The sequence below is a fragment of the Manis javanica genome, chromosome 1, assembly GCF_040802235.1.
Source record: "Manis javanica isolate MJ-LG chromosome 1, MJ_LKY, whole genome shotgun sequence".
Classification (NCBI taxonomy): domain Eukaryota; kingdom Metazoa; phylum Chordata; class Mammalia; order Pholidota; family Manidae; genus Manis; species Manis javanica.
In genome coordinates, this window is record NC_133156.1 from 198,059,588 (window position 1) to 198,084,713 (window position 25,126).

The following is a 25,126-nucleotide window of genomic DNA, read 5'->3' on the forward strand; positions in this document are numbered from 1 at the left end:
TTAAAACCATTGTTTCTTCATGGATTAAAAAAAAAACTAATTTGAAACTTAAAAGCAGGATAATGTCCCTTAGTTCTCCTCCCACAGTATCTTAAAAACAATGCTTGCTTGTTTTTAATGAGTGAATGATAGCCATATATCTCATTATATTAATAAATCATTTGCTTAATCAATTCTCTATGAACACTATAACTGTAATTTTCTCTATTAAAAATCATACTTGTACATAAATCTATGCATATTTAATTATTTCTGAGGTATATATTCCTATAAGTGAAATACAGAGTAAAAGGAAAGGGCATGAACATTTTCAGAGTTTTGATACATACTGCTTGTTTGTCTCCAACAAATTTTCATACCAATTTTCAATACAAACTGCAGTAGCTTAGAGTGTCTATTTGTCCCATATACTTCCCTATACTGGCTATTATCACTTTTTTTTTAATTGGAGTAAATATCACAAATACAAAATCAACCATTTTAAAGTGAACAATTCAGTGGCATTCAGAATATTCATATGTTGTGCTAGTATTATTTTTAGTCTTTGCCAATCAGATGACAGAAAAATGTTCTAGTGAAATTACTTTAACTAGCAGGAATATTAAACATTTTGCATATATTTCCTGATCAGTGACGTTCTGGCCATTTTTTTTTTTCTATTGGAATTTTTCTGAGCAACGTTTTAGTCAAATATTTTATATTACACTTACATGACTCAACTGTATTTTGACAGTTTACCATTTGACCATAAATTTTGTTTATGGTGTCCCTGGCATAAAAAGTAAATACTTCAAGTCTTTCCAACATTTCCTTCGCATTTTATTTGACTTTCAGTGTAAGGCCCTCATTAACTCCAAGATTTGGTATCTATAGATATTCCTCTAGTTCTCAATGATTTAATCTTTTACACTTAACTCTTAACCTAGATAGGATTTATTTAGGATGGAGGAAATTAACATTATTTTTCCAAATAGCTACCAATGATCTCAGCATCATTTAGAAAATATACTCATCTTAACCATATGGTAAGTACTTACGTTAGGGCCTTCATTGACCTAACTAGCCTATATTTGTATTAGTACTACTCTGCTAAAATTACTGGAGGATTTAAAATCTTTATTTTTCTAAGTAACTTTTAAAAGCATTTTGTCCTTTTCTTTAAAAAAATCCCTGGGAGACACTGGTTTCTGTATTAGTTAAGGTGCTCTAAGCTGTGAAACACTGAAAGCCCAATTCAAAGAGACTTAATGAAGAATTGATTTAAGAAAAATTGGTTAAAAAAAAAGAATTGATTGGCTTTTCTAACTAAATCCAAAGGCAGATCAAATTTCAGGGGTGCTTGAAACAATGGCCCATCAATGTCATCAATAACCCATGTATTTCTGTCTCCATCTTTCAGCTCTGCTATTCTTTCTGTCAAGTTCACTCTACAGCTAGGTCTCCTCATGGGTGTAGGGTGGCTGCCAGAAGCAACCTGTCCTCATTCGTACCTAGCAGAAGACTAGCAGCTATCAGCAAACCATTTTCTGCATCAGACCAAATCCCATCACTTACCCATTTTTTTTTTCTTTTTAATCAATCACAACTAAGAAGGGCAGAATTAAAATTACTTGCTTGGATTAATCAGAGGTATCCACAGACCTGGTATGGAATGGATGTTGGAGAAACAATCACAACCTTCACTATGATTAGAATTTCTTTAAATGATTAATTTGAAATGAATTGCTATCTTTATAATATTGATTCTTTTTATCCAAAGACAAAGCACCTCTCTCCACTTATTCAAATTTTCTGCTTTTCTAAAATGTATTTTAGTAAGGGCCTACAGTTTTCTTCACATATATGCTGTAAATGTATCTACTCCATAAGTCGGTTTAATTCTAGATAATTTTTATTTAGTGTTCTATTATGAATGGGATCTTGTTTTCTGTTATATTTTCTACCTAGTTGTATGATTTGGGATTTTATTTTTCCTTTTTAATTTTAGTATAGTTTCTTAGGCTTTTAGGTTTTTGAGGGGTTTTTTTTAAGTTTAAATTAGCTCAAGCAAGGTAGAAAGTTTATTGGATCACAGAACTGGGAAGTCCAAGGTGGTATCTCCCTTAGACCCAACCAAGCATTCCTGCCCTACAGCCCACACTCTATAGGGCACCACATACAAAGATACAAATAAATTTATTTCTAAACAACACATGAGCGCCTCTGTTACTCAGGCTGTGGCACTTAGAACTGCCAAATGTAACCCTTAATGCTAAACATCCGCTCTTATAACTAAAGATATTTAAACCCCTGAAATATGTTTCTACACACTTCTTGCTTTTATCAAAATAAAAAGTGACTATAAATATTGTACTGCTGTGACCTTGTAAACAGACCCTGCTCCTCATTAACAATAGTTTTATATTCAGGAAAATGTAACAAGATTAAATATTTTCAAAAGATTAAATGTTAAACCTTCAGGTTTATTTAAATAATTTTTTTAATCTTTGATATTCATTAATTATAATTTATATTTCATCTTTAAATATTAACAAATAATTTTAAATATTTTAGAGCATAAATAACATTTTTGGAAAATAATAGCATGTTTAATCTTTTGCAACTGCTTTATGTTTTGAAATATATTCAAATTGGGTACATTTTGAAAATAATTAATTTTTAAATATTTTAAACCATTACTGTGAATAAAACAGAAATTAAGTGAATATCTTGATTGTAATATTAGTGATTTTGCTGAAAGGAAAATACATTTTATAAAATAAATTATGACTCATGTATTATTTCATATTACTGCTCATCTAAAATTCTGTTCCAACATAAGAATACCCGTTTGCATAATTATTTTTATATTCTTAATATTGTGCCAATTAAAATTATATTTTGCTAATAATGTTTATATTTTACCAACTTACAGCCATAGCTTTACAATTTTGATTTACATTTTTTATTTTGTTGTACTGTAAGGTTTATTTATCAAGGTAGGGGACTAGAACATTTTTTTAACAGCTTAATTTAAAACAACATATTAATCTATGGCCTCTATTTTTGCTCTTACCCAGACCCAGCAACAACTAGGAGAGGACCTGCTCCTAAGTTTTACTGGCCTATACATGGCTGGATGCCAGAATCAAATGTTGTTGTCAAGGTAGGATGGGTCCTGACAGTCCAGTCATACCCCAGCCCAGCAGCCTAGAAGAAGGCTTCTTCCTGTCAGTGCTTCATATTAGTCCCGCTTGGATCACATGCTCATCCCCCAGATGAACCACAGTACACTGAGAATGTGGTGCCATAATCAAACCAGCAGCATCTCATCCCTTCCCTGTGTCTGAGGGCCAGCAGGGGCACACGGAACGGAGAAGGGGTGATGAGCTGAAGAAAATATGCTGGCAGTTAACATAATTAAGTCCAACACATTGGAACCTAAGGTAGGTAATTAATTTTGCAAATTCATTTTGTATCTTCTCTCTTATGAAACTCCTATTAGTTTAATTGTTTTTCTGCATGTTCTAGGTGGACAATGTATAAAATGCAAATAATGCTGTCTCCTGCTTTACATATTTATTTATTTATGCTTTTCTTATGGTATTGCCTCAAACTCCCAAAGCAGGTTCAACAGTGATGACCCCAAGTATCTCCTATCTTGTTTGTACCTTGACTTGGATTTGCCTTAGCATTTCATCATTAAATAGTATTTTGGTGTTGGCTTAATATAAATATTTTTGTCCTTCCCATACAAGGTCCTTCCAGAACTCTATGTTTGCCAGTCAGAGCCAGTCTGCGATGTGTGTGAATGTATGTAATATTTTGTGGCCTCAGCTGAATGCCTCCTGTTTGGGTAAGGGTGGGGGGTGACAGTCATCATCTGGCCAGTTCTCCCTGGGAAGTTTTGGGGAAACTAGGTCTGCACCAATTTGGGCACTGCCACTACACACAAATGATAAACCAAGGGGAAAAAAATTCAATTGTTTCTTACCAATTGAATAAATAAAATACTCTAAATTCAGTGTGGCTGCCAGTCATGTCACTTTGCATGGCTGAATCCCTGCTCTACTTCTCCAACTCCAAGACAGTCTAGAAGCAAGGCCATCTAGACACCAAATGGTGGTCATATATTTCATTTTAGATTTTTTGTTTGTTATTTTTAGTGGGGGAATAGAATTTATAATAGAAGTAGAATAAACATTTAGGGTCTTGCAAGATGGTTCATCAGATTTTAAGATTCATAGCTTATGTTTCATATATTTTTTTTGAACATTTATTTCACAACAAAAAAAATAAAATGTTCCTACCAATAGGGTGAAGAGTTTTTACTACTACTCAGGAGACCCAGTGGCAAGAAATGGCTCTGTGAGTTCCAGCCAAATAAGGTCACGAATGTAAACTCTGACAAGCAGGGATGGTCATTCACTATTATGTCTAGACATCACTATGGACTGGCTCATAGTAAGTACTCAGTAAATATTTGATTAATTAAATTGAATTAAATTGATTCAAAGATCTACAGAACAGTTTCCTGAAGTTAGGTCATTGGAAAATGGGTATTATAGAATTCAGATTATATATAATTTTAAGAGGTTTACAAGGAAATTAATTTTTACTGTGGCTGGCAAAAAATAATGCTTACCGTACTAAGAATTTTCTGATTTAATTCTGCAACTACTATAAGTCATAGGCATTCTTATCTATGTTCAGGCTATCAAGGTGTTCAGAGAAGCTGAAGAAATTTGCACAAGGTCAAGAAGCCAGGCTTCAAATCGACTCCCTCACTTCATTCTAGCATGCTAACTTCCCTAACAAATACAATGAGGTTTGTATTTATTCCTGACCATTCAATCTAAAGTGCCCTGTCTCAGTTATTCTTTCACCATCCTATTTATTTCCTTATAGGACTTGTCACAATTCACGATTATCTTGATTATTTGTTTACTCAGCAATTATCTGACTCCCTTGAGAGATGTTAGTGCTGTGTAAGTAGGTAATTTATCCAGCTTGTTTACAGCTATATCCTAATGCTTAGAACATAGCAGGTACTCAATAAATACTTATTGAATGCACTGAATAGATGAATGAATAGACTCTAATGTTTTTTGTAACCTAGAGGAAGGTTAACCTAAGTAAAGAACTTAAACAGGGACACCTAGTAATGAAGAGATCTAGCAGCCCAGAATTCAAGAGCTCATGGTTACTTTGTTCCAGTCTCATATTCCTTGATTAAAACCCTACTCTCATTGTCTTCAATTTGGTATTATTCTTATGCAAGGTACATGATGATCAAACTGTATTTTCTTTCAAATCCTTTCCACTACATGTTTTGTATTTTTTCTAGAATGACAAGCACACAAAGAATATAAAAGGGTCACCGAGTCTGTCATCCAGGATCCAGATCCAAAGCCCGGCCCAAAAAACAGAAAAAAATCTCAGATTCAAATTAAAGTGTTATTTCCACCTGGCAGCTCAATCTGGTTTTAAGAGCAAAGAACTAAGGCCCTTAAGTTGTGGGTTTGGGCCTTAGCCTTGCTTTATTCTGTAGTAGCTGTAGAGTACAGTCAGCCAGCCATCTTGAAAATACATTTAGTTTGTCATTATAAAATTGCCTGAGCAGGACTGTGGGCACCACAGCATGAAGAAAAATAAAATTGCCTGAGCATAACACAGTACCACCTGTAGCTGTAAAAGAGGGCCTCCAGGCAGGAGCTATGGACTTAGATAGAGAAATTATGATTCTCCCAACCCAGAGCCTGACAAGGAGGGGCCTGGGGACTAAATACCCAAGCCTTCATGTCCTCCCGCCATTTCATCTCCTATCAGTGCCTTCCACTGGCAGAACCCACATAGAAGGCAGAAGGCAAGGGAGCCCAAGGACGGATTCCTCAAAGGTCAGCCTTTCAGAACACAGCTAGATGGAGGGTGGAGTCTCCATCTAGAGGGACAGATAAGGAATACCAAGCACAATATTTAGTGATAAAAACAAACTGCCACACAGTATTACAGTATAATTTCAATTTTGCAAATATATTTATGTCATAGGTCAGAGTCTGGTAACTAGACTGAGATTGGCATGCAGAAGTTTGTTGTGGAGTGCTCTTGGGAACGATGCTGTGAGTGCGAAGGGAAGCAGGACGGGCAGAGGAAAAGGCTGAACTGTAATGCAGTCGCAGCAGAGGCTTTGGCCGTTTCTACCTGGAGCTCAGAGCTGGGATGGTCCTTCAGATTGTCCCAACAGAGGCAAAGCAGCCAGGCTTTGCTGCTCCCTCGGAGGTTCAATTGTGACTGAATGTGGGCTGTCCCGTGAGGCCAAGGACAAGGCCTGGATAGGGCGTTATCAGCCAACACTCTCACCACTATACGACTGAGCACAGCACCCTGAAGGAGTGTCCGAGAGGCACACCACAACATACACCAAGATGTTAGTTAACCATGGCTGACTGGTTGACAGAACAATAGCTGAAGTTTTTCTGCTATTTTTTAAAAAACATTTTTCTGTTGTTCCAAATGTTCCAAAAAATTGCATTAATTAGGATATAGAACAATTCAGATGCTGAACCAGAGAGACTTAAATAGTGGCTTAAATGAGTTGGAATTGATTTCTCTGTCCTGTAAATGTCTACACAAGCAGCTCAACAGCCATCAGGGATTGCTGGTCCTTTTATCTTATTGCTCTACCACCTTCAACATATGGCTTCCATCTCATGGTCCAAGATGGCTGCTCCAGCTCCTGTCTTCACATTCACATTCCAGTAGGGACAGGGGAAAAAGGCAGTGGTGGAGGGCATACCCTTTCCCTTTTAGGCATAACCCAAACATTACACACACTAGTTTTCATTCACATCCCATTGGCCAGATTTATTTCTATGGCCATATTAACTTCAAAGAGACTGAAAAATATGGTCTTTATGCCAGGGGGCCATATATATAACTTAAATTCCAGGCTTCTGTTACTAAAGAAAGAGGGAACAGTTGGATGTTACGAGACAAATGGCAATCTGTATCACAATATGTATTAGTTTCATAATCAGTAAATTCACAGAAAAAAAAAAAAGGAAAAAGAGTTGTTTGGTAATCTGCACACTCCTAGGAGAGTAATGGAAAAGTACATGTACTTCCCATGCCTCTACAGGTTATCAGGGACAGTAAGAATTTCCCTGGAACTTGGTGATTGGTGAAAAGACACAGCCTCAAAAGGACAGACAGGCTGAAAGTTTACACCATTTCCCTTGGTTTATACTCCCAGAAGAGGAGGAAATGAATCTGCAAAATTCCCCTTTCCTCCTACTTTTCATTCTAAAGTATCTGAGAAAGACATGAGTAACTGGGTGGAAAACAGTGAAGGTAACATGTAAACCATGGACCAACATGCATGGACCATGAGCTACAAACTGTAGGCATAGAGGCTGTGAGATAACTGCTCCATTGCTCCCATCTCCCCTCCCCTCCCCTCTCCACTCATTTTCATTCTGCTCCTCCTCCAGGTGTGGAAACTAACTTTGTCTCCACACCCACTCAATGTTACAGGTTATACACACTGTTGCATGTTTGATGGTTTCCCCAAATGAAGGAAATTCAACCCAGGCCATCACTTCACTTGCATAAATATGTTCACAAATAAAAGTATGTGGTCACACTAAACAACTCCAATTTCATAGGCTTTACTTAACACACTTGGCTTTTCTTTGGAAGCATTTATATATATTTTTAATGACTATGGTTGGAGGGAATATGAATTTTTTAAACCAATATCCCTATTAGTACAGGCAAAGAACTCAATATATCTTAAAAGAAACACAAACCTCTCAAAAAATAAATGTAATTAGAAATGTATTAAGGTCTAAAAATCTGTGTTTAACTTGTTTCCTAAGAAACCAAAAATAGAGCTGACAAGGATAACTTTCAAAGAAACTTAGATCTACTTACTCTATTATTAAATTTTTCAGTCCAAAATTTTTAGAATCACTAGCTTAAGGGGTGAAAAAAAGATCTTATATGAAAAAAAAATAAAACTCCCCAATTAATTTTGTTTGTAATTCTTCCAGTAGTGAAAACTGACCTTCATGAAACAAGGAATTGCTAGGGCAGCTCTCAAACAGGTTAATAATGTATTTATAACCGGTAACATGTTGTAATTCCTACAGAACCACAAATGACACCAAGATAGTCTGCTAAGTTTGTGCAAATAATCATTTCTGCCAGCTAAATTTACTTAATTTGTGCAAATTTGGAATCAGAAATTAAAACAGTAGTTAGAAAAAAGTTAACTCATTCTTCTGTAATATCCTTTTTTCCCCTCTTCAGTATGGGGAGGACACCTGTGACTGAAAACTGAGCTCTAGTACTCTTTATTTTTATAGCTCTCCTAAGTAGTTTTATGAGACTGAAGTGGTCCATTTTTAGGACTTGAAGCAGACATGAAGGCAGGCCAGGAGGAAATGGGGACTACTGATCAACCCATGAGACTCAAAAGCCAATGTGCTCAGCTTCCTGCACCTCCACTCCTAGCACTGAAAAACACAGGAAGAGGAAGGGAGGGCACTCATGAGCATGCCCCAAAAGTCACAGAAGCAGGTAGGAGTTAGGCAGACCCAACAAAGTAGAAAAGAGTACCATACAGGGACTCAAACACAGAGTGGCCACTCAGTATTGGCACAAATGGCACTGCACCTGTTAAGTGGCCCTGGAAGATTCACTGTTTGAATTATAGATGGAAGCTGTAGAGAAAAGATTACCTCTGCTAGATAGCTTCTAAATTGGGAGGAAAAGAAGTAAGGGATGAGCGTGAAAGAATAGCATCTAAAATGGTTTAGATTAAAAAATTCTGTAACATGCCTAACTGGCTCTTCAGGCAGCAAAATCAAGTTTTACAAATCCCAGAAAGATTAAAGGAATGGTAACTGGTGGATGCCAAAAATAAAGCTTTGACTCATTGGACTGGTGTTTCACTTAGTTACCATTTCATCTGCAATTTAGGTGAACACACGCAATACCAATTTGCCTTTATCATCCTCAGCTCCCCAGAAAATGGCAGTGTTGAAAGTTTATTTCTAAGAATTCTAGACAGAGCCAGACTACAGTTAATGTGTTATCTATAATAATCATCCTCTACAGTACTAGTGCTTTATCATCCATTTTACATTTGCACAAGAGATACTTTGTATTCATTTTCACAGCTCTTCCTCTTTATTAAATTCATTGAGTTTCTTAGTTTAATTCAATGATTACCATTTATGTATTTTGAAATAACTCAAAGGACATAAAATAATTGACTTCACTATACCTGTCTAAATATTATCATAAAAATGTATATAAAATTATATTAATAATGCTTCCCTTGGTAATACCCAACTACTTTTTATGGATCCTAATTCACCATTCACATTGCTTTTTCCCATGATTGGACAGCCTAGTGTAGCATATTTGACACAAAGGCTTTGATGGAACTAACAGGCAAAGTTCTTGTTATACAGCTTTAAAAAATGCTTCAAATACTTCAGATACACCTATGAAAACAAAGAACATTTTCTGACATAACCATGATATATATGGTTAACTACAAATTTACACCTAAAAATTTAGCACCAATTCCTTAATATTGTTTAATGCCCAGGCCATATTCTCATGCACCGCAACAGTACCTCAAATGTCTTTTACAACTGGGTTTGTCCAAATCAGAAAAAAAAAGTCTACATTTGGGACAGAAATACAGAAAAAACTGTAACTGTGAAATCAAGATGTAGATGTTTATTGTGCTATTCTTTTTTTCATGCATTTGGAAAATTTTATAGTATACACCTAAAATAAGTACACCATCACATCTTTACAAGTATGTCTGTATATGTGAAAGAGGAGAGAAGTTTCTAAATCATGCTGAGCCCTGTCTGTTCAATACTGTCATTACTTATACAGGCAATGACAGAGAAAGAATATTTATCCAATTTCTCAGTTGATAAGCTGGGAGGGATAACTAACATGTCAGATAACTGAGGCAAGATCCAAAAATGTTTTGACTAAATATAACAAGGAGTGATGGAGAAATGAGTGGTGATACATTAGATGAATTTTTTTGTTCAGAAAGAGCTGGAAGCCCAAGGACGGGGTCAACAGAAGCAGTAAAGAGGACGGAAACTAAGGATTCCATCTAGCTTTAGTTATGGCTAGATTAAATAGAACTCTTTGAAGCATTTTTTTAAAAAGGATCCCTTATCAAGAGGGGCTGCTGCCCTCCCTGCCTGTGAGCTGCATCTGTCAGTTTCATTAGATGAGCATTATTGGGGCTGGGCTTTTAAATGCAAAAATAGGAAGTGGGAAAGGTGGTGGTATGAAATGTGGTACAAAGTCAAACTGCTGAAGAATCTTGCTGTTTCCATGTTATGGGAAAAATTCAAGATGAGTAGTAAGGTAGTCTAACCATCTTGCTAGTGAGGTGAGTACTGTTCAAGTGTCCAAATAAGGTCCTTAGTCTAACCCACACAGAGATTATTGGTCCTGTGTTTGGCAGATTTCACAAGGAATGAAGTGTCAGCCTAACTGGATATGGGGCCATGACTTAAGCAATAATAAAATGTCACAGTATCAGAATGGATGTTGCCCTGGCATATAGATGGTGACAAAGGAAAAAGGAGGGTCTCAGTTTCCGAGAAGGATAAAGTCCTTTACACAGCTCTTAAGACCCTTCTGGATAAAATCTTCCCATCCTGTATACTCTTGTATATTCTGTTTATTAATCCATCTCCTCTCAAGTCTTTGAAAACAGGGACTATATTACTCATCTTTGTAGCCACAGTTCCCAACACTCTGCATGACCTAGTAGATACTTCATCTATGTTTGTGGAATGAATGAATGCTTGTATAAAGAATACAGGCAGTAGCAATGCTTCAGCTTATGTATCTGAAGCTTTACACAGCCCTCTGGGTGTGCAATACCATAGTCAGGTGGCATAGACACAGCTTGGTCTCCTTGGCTGGCTGACCAGACAGCATGGTGTCAATAATTGAGACTGCACCCAGATAACAACGGTGAGGCATGGCCGGATTAATGCATCAGGCTCTAATTTGCTGGATAACTAAACTGGAATGTAAAGCTGTGAATTTCTCAGAATAGAGGGTCATATGAGTTTGTTTTGGAGTATTAAATTACTGTGTTTTAAAGGCAAAGTGCCTAGCATAATGCTTCACATGGCAGGTAGTCAATAAATATGGAGCACTCAATGAATGATTCCAAACATTTGCAAACCACTCCTTTTTGTCTGAAAACACCACCAAACTAGAGGATTTTCTCTTTAGTTTCAACATGCCATAAATTAACTAGTTGCACAATGAAAAAATCATGCAGTCCTCAAGTGTGTCCACTGCTGACTGGAACAAAGGGATGCAGAGACATATCCTAGCAAATGATACCCTCTTGTAGCACTTAGTAAGGGTGAGTCAGCTTAAACTACACAAGAGAACACTGTATTCCAGAAACTGTCTCTTGCCACTGTGACTGTAAAGGAAAAACTCATTGACTTTAGGTATACTAAACCAAAAAGCAAATACTCATGAATCATAGATAACTCTCCTATGTAGTCATGGGTATAATCTTAACACATGCTATTCGGCTGGTCAACAACCTCCCTACTCAAAATGGACAAGAAAATCTGCATCCTTTGGGAGCTTGTTAGAAATGCAGAGTATCAGTCTCTACCTCAAACTTACGGAGTGAGAATTCTGCCTTTTAACAAAGTCCCTAGGTGATTTTGAAAGCTCTGGACATCCCTCAAATACACCTAGCTGACTGCACAGGAGCTTTTTGATGTGGGTGCTAATGAGTATTGGATTTTTATCCTTTCAATGTAGCTTGTACTAGTGGCTCAACATAGATTGCTGGACCCTGCCCCCAGGATTTCTGATTCAGCAGGTCTGGGCTGGCACCTAAATTTCTAAAAACCTGCCCTTCTAACGAACTTCCAGGTAATACCTATAGTGAAACTGCTGTCCAGGAACCACAACCACTGGCTCACACCACCGAAAAACACACGCTGCATGTTAAAGGAATTCTGCTTCAAGTGCACTCAGTGAAAGGGAGAACACTGTGCTGGTAAAGAAGGAAGAGGAAAAGAAGTGGCAGCAAAATGTTTCCTTTATGTTATGGGAAGGTAGCTGTTAACACTCCTTTGTACACAATGGTATAAAAATTGCTGAAGAAATTACATAGCAACAGCTATGTCATCCACAAGGTCTTTCTCTACCAACACATTAAGGGAACCCATCTTACAGAAATTCTATTTCAACACTGAGACTTATCAGAAACAATAACCATGGGAAACATATCCTGTTCATTAAACACTGTGAGATAACAATATAGATTTAAGGTGGGTTTACAAATGACTCTGAGGCCTGGATTTGGATTCTTTGATCAAGCAATGAAACAAAAATAGGAGTTTTTATCTATATGGCTCTAAAACAAAAAGAAAAGGAGAACTGAGAAATGTTGTAAATACTTATTATAAATTTTGTTTTTAAAAAAATCCCAAATAGCTCCATTTTGAAAACAAGACTCTCAAAATTATACTCTATATAAACCAAAGAGCTCCACCTAGAGTTTAAAAAAGGGTTATTACTCACATACACGAAAAACAAAGGACTATTTACCCCACATCTTACCTATACTTTTTGTTGATGTGATGTTGAAAATATATATTTTTACAAAATCTTTATAAAAAGGATAACTGTCTAAGGTATAAAATACTTTTAACTAAAGGATAACTGAGTTTTTTTAAATGCTGTCTGTAACTTAATTTCTTCTAAAATTTGGCAATTGTATTTCTTCTAATATTTGTCACTGGAAATGACTTAAAAGCCATTCTCTTATGGCAAATTACTGAGAATTCAGGATAATGTTTGTCACGGAAGAGACAACTTAAAAATTTGATTCTTACCTGAATTCGCTGTATGACCTGGAGCAACTCATCTTCCAGCCCTGGGTTTTCTCATTAATAGGGATTAGGCAAGATCAGTGGTTCTCAGCCCTGGCTGCACATAGCAGTCACCTGGGAGCAATAGAAATAAATTGATGCCTGGGTCCCACTCCCAGACTCTGATTTAGTTCTGCAGTGGGACCTAACCTAGTTGCCATGGAAAAAGCTCCCCAGGTGATTCTAATATGCAGACTGGTTGCACCTGATCAGACGATTGCCAAGCTCTTGCCCACCCCAAGTGTCTATTGGTCTAGTTAGTGGTCTGGAGCTTTAGGTACTTCAGAGTCATCTGGAGGGTCGTGAAAACAGATTGGTGGGCCCACCCCCAGGGCTTCTGAGTCAGTATGGGCCCAAGAATTTGCCTTTCTGAGAAGTTGCCGATGTTCCTTGTCCAGAGTCACACTAAGAATCACTGTTCTAGATGATCAATTCACATTAGCATTTTCCAAATACCCCAAACTATGCTTACTCTACTTATGAAACCACAGTAGGATATCGTTAACTAGTCTCCCTGATTCCAGTCTGCCCCCAGTTGCTAGCCCACAGTACCAGCAGGTAATATCCTAATCCACAAATTCTATCGTGTCACTCCCTGGCCTGAAACTTCACAGTGACTCCCCAGTGCTGACAGAGGAAAGGACACACATGACATGTGAAGCTTTTCATTTTGACCCCAAACTACCTTTCCACCCTCAGTTTCCAATACTCCCTGTCATTTGCCTATGCTCGTCACTTGTCCTCACACAAAGGAGACCCTTTCACTTCTGTGCATTTATATCTGATATTCCTTTCTCCTAGAATGTCCTTATTCCACCTTCTCTTTCTGACACGTATCACCATTTATTCTGTGCCAGGTACTGTGCTAGGCTTTGGGAATTAAAGGAAGAACCAGACAGACAGTCCCTCCCCTTAGGGAGCCTTGAGGAATGTTGAACAGTAAGCCCAGCACCTGTCTTAGTTACCACCTTCTTCACCTGAATTACCTCCCTCACTGTATTGTATTTTTTACTTTCTGTATATTATGATGTTTTTGACATCTTAAAAATCTTTTCTGGCTTGGGAGAGACTGCCTCTCCTAGGGACTAGCCAATTCTTAGAGATAACCCTGAGTATGCCTTCCATATGCAAACTCCCAATCTGCAACCCTACCTCCTCCATCAATCCTATGCATCCCAGGAGGCAATATTCCTCTCCTTCAAACATCCCAGGGCCAGACCCAGGCAACTATAGCCCAAAGCCCTCCAGAATTATTCAAACTAGCCAGTCCTAAACTGTTCACCCTGCCCAACCTTGTGTTTCCTATGGAAACCTCTGTAATAACTTTGGCCTATACCATCCCCTTGCTCTCTCCTGTTACCCAGATGTTGTCTCTTGTGACCCTGAGTGGCATGCCATGCCTTTTGTCTAGAGGACCTGTGAGGATAACAAACTTGTCTTTTTCCAGACCTCTCCATCTCTTCCTGTGGTTGGACTGACTAACCATCACATAAAAGGACACAAATCACTACCCTTCCTTACCAGTGGTCGGAGAAAACGATTACAGCTAGAGATGACTATGGCACGCACATGGAAGAGCACTGCAGGCTTCTGAGATAGTTTGCTTTCCAGATGAAAGGGAGCAGACTCTGAACCATCCTGTCCTCTGGACTTGAATGTAGGTATGATACCAGAAGCTGGGCAATCATTCTGCAACCATGAGGGAAAGGACAAGAGACTCCTACAGACTCAGGTCCTAACAATGAGATCAGACAACCAAATGCAACCTACACTGACCTCAAGCATCCTTTATATCTGACAAGAACAAATCCCCATTTGTTTGAGCCACGTGTATATCAGGTTTTCTGTTGCTTACAGTGGAAAGCATTCTCTCAGGGTGGCCCTGGGGGATAGTAAGCAAGTAATGCATAACAGCTGTGCTAAGGGAAGGACTGACACACAGCATGGGGGGAGTCCTGGGGGAGTGTGCTGCAATTGGTGAAGCTTGGAGATAAAAACAGGAATCCATTCCAGGCAGAGGGACAAGCTTCTGCAGAAGTCCTAAGGGAGTATTAAATAACAAAAACTCAACCAAGTAAATTTGAAGATCGAATTGGCTATATAAAATGATTCATGAATTGGGCAGCATCCCATCTAGCAAAAAGAAAGGAGGTCTGTCAAGATGCAGAAAAGGAAAAGTTTTAAAAGGCAGAGAGGGAATGGGAAAAAAGGAAATTATTAACAAAGAATGCATTGTTTTAGGCAAGGTTGCTCCCCTAAAGGGAAAGAAAGGGTCCATCAGTAAGTTTCCTAGAACTGACCAGGAAATTCCATGTTGACTGGTTAAAGGTTACATACAGCTAGGGGTAGGGGGAGTTAAAGCTGCAGTTATGTTAGGTATTTGGTTTGCTGATGTGGGCTCTTAACTAACATTAGTGACTCCATTTTGGGCTTGTGGTTTTCATTTTATTAGGAGGAAGAGCATGGTGTGACAGAGAGACAGAAAGGCCAGTGAGAGGGAGAATGGCTGAAAACACCATAAAGAAAGGCAAGGCCTGGACTCCTCCCCCAGGCAGGAGGGGGCTCACTTCCACTGGACAGCCTCAGGGCTGCACTGCCAGTCTCCATCCTGTACCTCTAGCTGAGAGGCATGGCAAGACACATACCAAACATTTGCTAAATGAAAAAAAAACTACTGGGATAGAATATTTTAAATATTAAAAATTATCCCAAAAAGTTGTAATCCAATAAAGGGCCTGGCTTTATGACTATTTTTGAGGCCTAGTTGTGCAATTAAGTTCCACCACCCACCCAGGTATGCTGTTTCACTAGACTTTATTAAGATTAAGTATTAAGTGAACTTTAATGAGCCTATCAGCTCTAATTTTTAGTATTTTTTAAAATCAAAGGAATTTAGACCAGTTAGGACGGCGAACATCCAAAAGACAAACAACAAATGCTGTCAAGGATGTGGAGAAAGGGGAACCCTCCTACACTGCTGGGGGGAATGAAAACTAGTTCAACCATTGTGGAAAGCAGTATGGAGGTTCCTCAAAAAACTAAAAATAGAAATACCATTTGACCCAGGAATTCCACTCCTAGGAATTTACCCTAAGAATGCAGCAGCCCAGTTTGAAAAAGACATATGCACCCCTATGTTTATTGCAGCACTATTTACAATAGCCAAGAAATGGAATCAACCTTAGTGTCCATCAGTAGATGAATGGATAAAGAAGATGTAGTACATATACACAATGGAATATTATTCAGCCATAAGAAGAAAACAAATCCTACCATTTGCAACAACATGGATGGAGCTAGAGGGTATTATGTTCAGTGAAATAAGCCAGGTGGAAAAAGACAAGTACCAAATGATTTCACCCATCTGTGGAGTAGAAGAACAAAGCAAAAACTGAAGGAACAAAACAGCAGCAGACTCACAGAACCTAAGAATGGACTAACAGTTACCAAAGGGAAAGGGACTTAAGAGGATGGGTGGGAAGCAAGGGATAAGGGGGAAAACGGGGCATTACGATTAGCACACATAATGTGTGTGGGGGACACAGGAAAGGCAGTATATACAGAGAAGACAAGTAGTTTCTCTGCTGATGGACAGTGACTGTAATGGGGTATGTGGGAGGAACTTGATAATAGGGGGAGTCTAGTAACCATAATGTTCAAGTAATTGTACCTTAACAATATCTAAATAAAATTACAAAAAAAAAAAGCAAAGGAATAAAAAAAGCAAAGGAACTTGACTTTAGCATCCCAGCAAAAGAGAGATAGAAACAGTTCTATCATAAATCAAAATACTATGTGCTTTTGTTTTTGAACAGCAGGTTTATGGGTGATTTGATTTCACTTCTGTTTCTTAATTTTTTATAATTGGCTTGATTCACTTGAATTACCTAACTCCATACAACTGTGTACTTAGAAAAGTACACAGAACAAACGTTCCTCATCCGCAAATCCTTAGTTTATTCAGTATTTATTTTAAAAATATTTCATAGTTTTTATACCTAAAGGTGAATCACCAAGTTTAAATTTAAAATGCATATAGCCTTTGACTCATGTCCTGGGATCAACATGTTAAACATACAGAGATAGGCATACACTTCATGTTAGTGTCAGGGCAGTAGGGCAGTAGGAAGCAATATTTTATTGGTTAGAATTGCTGACACACTGTGGTAATAAAATGTGGGCCAATTTTATTTGGTTTTCTTGTTGTTTTCAGGCTCCCTATACATGTGTCCCCTTATTGCCTGTGCCAGGCAGATGTTCCTGCCACCCAGAGTCAAGGCACTGGCAGCCTCTTCTTCGCAATGCAGCTCTCAGCTCAGATGGCTCCTCCATAGAAAGCTCTCCCCTGACCATGCCATCTAAAGTAGGAAAATCACCACTCCTTTTGCAACATCTATCTGAAAATCTCCAGTTTACTGTTTGTTTATTGTGGGTCTCCCCACACAAGAAATTGAACCTATCTCTGGCTCACTGCTGAATCCCAGCTCCTAGAACTGTCCCTGCTACACATAATAGGTAAGAAACAGAAAACTGTAGAAAAAAATGAAAAAGGTACACACTCACACACAAAGGAGTTCACTGCAACAAGATTCATAATAGCAAAAATTGCAGTGATCTGAATATCCAGTAATAGATGCATGATTAAATAATTCATGACTTATCCATACAGTGGAACACTCTGTAGTGATTTAAAAGAATATCTACTATCATGAAAAGATATCCACAATATGCAGTACTGTGAAATTTTCTAACATTGCAGAACAATATGTGTAATATGATACCATGTTTGTAAATGATTAAGTGGTAAATGTAACTATATGTCTATGTCATTGTGGGTTTGTTTTTTCACAGTGACATGATCATACTATATGTATTTTTAACATATATACATGTTTTCCTACACATAAGGACTATGATACTAGGCAGACAAGTAAGGCCTCCATCTTTTAATTCATATTATTTTATAACACTTGAATTTTTGGAAAAATCATGTAAACTTTTCTGCACATTAAAAAATATCACTTTTATTTTGTAGTAGGTAGATTGAAATAAGTTTCAAGCTTTTGTAAAATTGAGATATCTTTTTAAAAAATCTCACATTTTAATATGTAGGTCAACTTTTATATATAAAATAAGTGCTAAAAATATATTTAATTTATAGTATCAACTTTTTAAAAAGTAGTTAGTCTCATAACTGCCAAAACTTGAAAGCAACCAAGATGTCTTTCAATAGGTAAATGGATAAACTTAGGTACATCCACACAATGGAATATTACTCAGCAATAAAAAAAATAAGCCAAACCCAGAGAATAAACATTACCAGGAGTGAATGCTAATGTAAACCGTGGACATTAGGTGATTATGATGTGTCAACATACCTTCCTCCTTAGTAAAAAACATACCATTCTGATGAGTGATGCTGATAATCAGGGAAGCTCTGCATGTGTGAGGGAAGGGCATGCAAGGAAAATCTCCATACCTTCCTTTCAGTTTTACTGTAAACCTAAAACTGCTCTAAAAAAAAGCAGTGTCTTAAAAAACGTTAAAAAGTCAATGTTTCTGTAACTGTTTAAACTCAACCTAAACACCTAACCAAAATCTATTACTTGAAATAAATTCCAGAACCACACACACAGACAAAAATGAACTATCAAGTCATAAAAAGACATGGAGGAATCCTACAGTTGTATTTTTAAGTGAAAAAAGCCCATATGAAAAGGCTCCGTACTGTATGATTCCAGCTAAATGACATTCTGGAAAAGGCAAAACTATGGAGACAGTAAAAACATTAATGGTTGCCAGGGGTTAGGAGAGGGAGCACAGGAGATTTTTAGGGCAGTGGAACTATTCTGTATAATACTACCATGGTGTGTATACATTATTTACATATGACATGGGTATATTACAGATACATGTCATACAGTTGTCAAACCCACAGAATATATAACACAAATAAATGCTAATGTAAACTATGGGCTTTAGTTAATGATAGTGTTTCAATATTGGCTCATCAATAGTAACAAATGTATCACATTAATGCAAGATGTCAGTAAGATAGGATATGGGATGGGGGGGTGGGAGGCAAGGTAGGGTGGGGATGTGTGTAAGAGGATAGATTGGAACTCTGTATTTTCTATACACAATTTTTCTGTAAACTGAAAACTGCTCTAAAAAAAGTCTATTAATTATTTTAAATTAATTAGTGCTACATTGTGCATTTCTTTTAAGTATCATCATCCTACTAAATTCACAGTTAAAATGTAAACATATTTAAAATTCACATTAGAATTTTAAAAACCATGCATTTAAGTAATTTTAATAAAAACACCATATTCCAAAGGAAAAAGACTTAGTATTTGAGATCTAAAACCCAATGTTAGAATTCCAACTCCACTGTAGATATTTTTATGTTTCTAGTTTCCCATTAGAATAATTTATATCAACTAGGCTAGGCTAAATTTTTTTTTAATAAGAGCTTCTCAATGAATTTTTGTTTTCCTGAAAAAGGTCCTAGTCTTCCCTATTTCAACAGAACATCTGAGGGAAAGCACAACACAAATAGAACATCCAGTGGAACTTTCTTAATAACCCCATCTATTTGGGGTTTTCTCTATTTGTAAGAAAAATCTTGATGGATAAGTCAGAAAAATATTAGCAAAGTGCTTTGAGATCCTCTGATGAAAAAGTTGGAAAAACTAGCAACTTTGGTTACATAGGAATTCATGCCACTATTGATCTGCCATGGGAAAGTTATTTTTAAAAATACTAAATAACTTTGAATCTGAGATACTACCTAATTGTTCACAAAATCCATTGCTTTATTCCAATCTACTACTATAATAGCTGTAAATTCAAAATAATGGCATTTTATAGTTAAAGCAGAGTGCTGTTAAAATTTCACATTTCACACAAATGCTGAATATCTGTGGAAGAGATAAATACAACTATATTAGTGAATATATCTATTCTACTTCTAACTCAAACTATGAACATGTTTTAAGTGTACATACGTATATTGTCAACTCTGTGGAGAACCATAGAATCCTGGTTAGGACCTTTGAGGTCACCTACAGTAACTCCAACGAGTTAGATCTTCTGTAACATTCTTGATTTGTCTGGTCTCTACACCAGGGGTCAGCAAACTTTTTCTGTGAAGGGCCCAATAGTAAATATTTTAGGCTCTGCAGCTATCCAGTCTGTTACAACTACAAACTCTACCACTGTAGCACAAAAGCAGACAAAACATGAATGGATGGGTGTGGCTGTGCCCAGGTAAACCTTTATTTACAACACAGGCAGTAGGCGAGATCTGGGCTGAGGCCACAGGGTGCCAACCCCTGAAACGCAAACCACTCCTGGTTGTTGATAAAATTTTATGGGATACATTAGAAAATTTTTTGTCTGGGTCAACTGAAATAAGCAAATTCATCCATCTCTATGACCAAAATTACCACCTTCTGGAACAACAGAGAACGTCTATCCTTTCTCATATATCAGCCCTTAAAATACTTGAAGTTAAACTATCATGATTCCCTCAAGTATTCTTGTCTTTTCTCCAGTCGGAGCTTTCAAGCATTTGTTGTATTAGGACAGTTTTCCAGACCTGGTAACCGTTTGATCATCCTCTTGTATACATACTCCAGTCCATTAATGATGCTCTGAAGTACAGAATACAGATACATGACATACAGTTTTAAAAATATATAGCAATCAAGATGTAATTTTATTTTAGAATTGGGCTGTCTCCAAGTACAAATGTTTTTAGTTTTTTGTATTAGGCTCTGTATTTTTATTAAAAATCAGCTTTTAGTCTTTAAGAAAAATATATTTTGTGTAGATTTAGTCAAAAGTTTACACCCAGTGTCATAACCCTACATATCAATTTAAAATGATTACTAAGAAATAGAACATATCTTTCATTTTGAAAAAAATGTAGGTTTAATAAAACAATAGATCCAAAATGGTTTCTATAAATGAAAAATGTTGGGAGAACTTACCTCTACAACTGGAATCATCATATAGTGCAATATGCAAAAGAAAGTGATCAGTCATTCTTTCTGAGAAAATGAAACACAGACAGGGAAGAAAATACATGCCCGCATCTGCAGGGCATCCATGGAGGCTGCAGGCTGGTTAGCGAGAACAGAGAGGGCTCCTGCAGTCGGAGCCAGGCCACCTCTAAATGATGGTTCCTATTCAATTCCACATTTCAGTGACTTGGGAAGAAACCCAACTATGTTTTTCAAGACAATTTAACTCTGATATCCACGACTAATTAGCATAGCATTCTAAAAAAAAATGAAAACTGAAAAAGCTCTTTTAATTACTGTAAGAAAATAAGGAAATATTTATATAGCAACAAAGGTACCACATTAAGTCAGACCCTATACCCTACTTCTGTAACTTCTCTTATTGTGATTTAAGTCTTTGATAATTCACTACCTTAAACAGTATGTGTGTATGTGTATATATACATAATGTGTATATATACATGTTTATATACATATTTACATGCATGTATATGTTTTATATATACATGTGCTTATATAAATAACATAAATATGGATAGTAGAGGAATAAATTCATTCTTTAAAATCTAAATATTTTTATTTGTAATGACCTAACAATTTATAATTTTGATTTACATTCTCTGGTGTCTGAGCCCCACTTGCTTGTCATCACACAAGTTCTCCCTGGATAATCCCATCCATATACATCACTTCAAACACTATGCACAGACTGATGACAACCAAAATTTATTTCGCTAGCCCAGTTGCTCCACACGGATGACCCATATATCTAAGAGCCGAGTGGCATTTCCACCTGGAGAGTCCAACTGCCACTAAAATAACATGTGCAAAGATGGAGCACCATGGGTCACACAATGATAGTAAATATTTATTGATTATTTCCTTTGTGCCAGGCACTGTGGTAGGTGCTTTACTTGGATTTTCTCATTTAATTTTCTCAGCATAGTTACACATGGCATGTTTATCTCCTTTTACCTGAAACCCCATTAAAATGACAGCATAAAAATATGAAAGCTGTAGCATTCATTCATTGCCTATCTAGTACCCATTCCCCTCCCTTTCTTCCTGGCCAAGAGAACACCACTTTTGTTCATGGCACCAATCTGCCAAGCCAATCTGCCAGTCTTCTTTGTAGCAAGGAATAATTATATGACCTTGTATAAGCCAATGAAACACAAGGAGATATCTGTTTTGGGAAGTTCAAAGAAAGCAACACAATCCTTATCCCTTCCTGCTGTTGTCCTGCCTTTTTGTGGATATTTTGTGCAGCTGCACTTTCCTGTTTTTGATGGGAAAGGCTGACAGAATCACAGAGATATTGGCCCTGATATTACTGAGTTACTGAAGCAAGGCCAGTAACCAGCCACTGCCAGAGTTCTTGTTACTGAGAAAAACAAACCCCTATTTGTCTGATCCATTTTAAGTCTGGCTTTCTACTAACTCGCCACTGAAAATATTCCTAGCTGATACAAAACTATAACCTGAACAAGAGATTTCAGCAAATTAGAAGGAAAGCAGACAGAGAAGTAACTGTGCAGAGAAACAAAGGATGCTACAGCCTAAGTACCTACAGAAGCGAAAACAGCAAGAGGAGTATCAGCTCACTGCATGGTGCCCACAGAAGACACAGGATTCGGATGTCTCAGGGACTGCAGAAGACAAGACCTACATATTTAACATCTGGAAGTCACCCAACAAAAAAGCCAGTTCTCCACCAGTCACCACCATTCCTCAAGCCAATGAGTCTACAATTACATTTTGGAAAATTTCCCTGTCTGTTGATTCTTGGCTGCCTGTTCATATTTATGCATAAGTTACTGAAAATATAATTTGTAAGGAAAAACCTGTAGTATGAGAGAGAAAAGCAAAACAAGAAGACAAAAAAGAGAAGGAAAGGCAAGAAGAGATGGGAGGAAAGAAAAGGAACTTAGAAGAGATAAAATAATGGAAAAGGCAGAAGAAAACAAAGAAAAACACACAATATCCCCAACAAGGTATGAAAAAAAAAAAAGAAAGAGGTGCTATGAAGTAGAAACGATTAAAATATGGCAGCAGAAACAAGCAAAATTTATATGAAAGTTGGCAAAGCTGAGACAATTTCCCAGATAAGAAAATTTGGAAACTAGGTAAGTAAAGTTAAAAATTAGATTATCAGATCCACATAGAAGTTGCAAAAGAGAACTGAGAGGAAAGAAGGAAAGAAATTCTTAAGGGCAATTCTCTTCCAAGAGCCCAGCATTTAAAGTGAAATTAAAAATGCATGAAGGTATGAAATAAAGGGAAAGAGAGATAAACTGAACATCTAAAAAGTTCTCTGAGAGGAATGAATAGGTGTAACTCCCTATCCTTTGTATGATATGACATCACATTTCTCAACAGCAACACAAGAAGTCAGGGAACTAATGCCTTCAGAATTCTGAGTGGGAAATGATTTGGGGCACAGAATTTTATAACTCAATCCATCAAGCAAGTATGAGGGCAAGTGAAGGTAGGCAAGGATACAAACTTTTTGTCTCCCCCGTACTTTTCCTTGGAAGCTTATGGAGAATTATGTTTCAAGAAAACAAAGGAATGAATCAAGAAAGATGAAAACACATGATTGAGGAAACAGGAAAGCGACAAAGGAAAACATGAGAACAGCAGCTGTTCAGCAGGCCTAGACCCAAACTGGGAGGGAGACAACCTTTGTGAGAAACGTTAACTAAGAAGTTATACTTTCACTTTTGGAGATGGATCTGCTGTGGGTTTTAGACAAATACATTGATAGGTATCTAGATTTTATTAGAGAATAATAGCAAAGTATAATATTTAGCAATGTGAAATTGCTGTTTTATAGCTCAAAACTTTGTCAAACATTGGCAGTTTTGTACTGTTCAACCTAACTGGCAGGTGAATACTATGATGTAGGAAAAATCACTTAAAATATTCCAACAATAACTAAAAGAAAAGTTAGAGGAGTACGTGAAACAAGAATGCCACAAATTGTTTTGAAACTGGGTAATATACACATCAGGTTCATTGTCCTATTCTCTATACTCATGCATATGTTTGAAAATCCCATAATAAAAAGCAATAAAAAAAAATGACAAGACCAAATATGAAAAATTTCAATGATCTTTCAGAGACTTGGAGGAATTTCCACTTAGCAATGTTCAGATGTTGTCTAGTTATTGAACCACTAGACACAGAATTTTAAAAAAAGCGAGTGAAAGAGCCCACCGACACTAGACCTTCTTGCACAGTAAGGCAGGAAACAGTAGGGATATTTCACAACACCCATTCTATCCTTTCCATTCTGCACTGATGCCGTGGATTGTAGAACTACATTGTGCAACAAAACAGTACTCCTAAAAGCTGTTACAATTCCTTAGATCCAAAACTGAATAAGGCATCCTTTTCTTACTGCCCCTCAGTTTCTTCCCAGTTCATTTCACCTCTTGTCCAGACTAGACCCCAGGACTCATCATTTCATTCACATCCTTGTGAATCCACTCAAGTCTCGGCTCTCTCACATCTGCTCTCTGTACCTGGCAACAACCAGCCCTAGAGGAGCCCTGCTTCATGCCTCCTGTGCATCTGCACCCAAAGAACTAAATATTCTTGGAGAAAATCACCTAAACCACTGGACAGGCCCCATGTTATATTTATTATTGCAGATCACAAACTGGCAATCTTACTGCTGTTGCCATCTTAAGTGCAACTGAGGCAGTTAATAGAGGGAGGTAGGCAGGGTTCAGGACTCCTATAAGTTTCAAGACTCTCCTAAACTTCAAAAAAAAAAAAAGCTCCAAGCTCAGCCACTCGAAAAGTACACTTAGTGAGACAGACCTCAGCTCTGATCAGTTATGCTGTATGCAAGCTGATTGGTTATGCCTTGTGCAAATGAAACGTACTTTCAGCCAATCAAGAGTGGGTTGTGATGTCATCATTTCAGGGTGGGACTTCCTCCTCTCAGGAGGCAATATAAAATGGCAGACCCATAGCCCTCAAGGCATCCTCCCTTGAAGCCCCTCCTGAGTACCAGTAGCTTTCTCTTTTCACTCATTCAAAGAGCTTTGCTGGTTGCTCCATACTTTCATCTGCTGGTTTCATTCTTCATCTCCTCAGAGACAGAATCCTGGGAAAAACAGCAGCATTCTCAGCCGGTAACAC

The 25,126-nt window shown here is 37.3% G+C and overlaps 1 protein-coding gene across 6 annotated transcripts in view; it reads right to left on the bottom strand.

The window, feature by feature from the left end:
- Positions 1–25,126, bottom strand: part of ACYP2 (acylphosphatase 2) — a 184,465-nt gene that overhangs the window by 136,284 nt on the left and 23,055 nt on the right. The window contains exons 5-6 of one of the 6 annotated variants that reach the window (XR_012121288.1): positions 14,466–22,160; positions 12,909–13,019 (exon numbers count right to left, since the gene is read on the bottom strand). The exons of the other annotated variants lie outside the window; for them this stretch is intronic. The gene's annotated coding sequence lies outside the window, so the exon portion shown is untranslated. The remainder of the gene's footprint in view (positions 1–12,908; positions 13,020–14,465; positions 22,161–25,126) is intronic. 6 annotated transcript variants of the gene reach the window in all.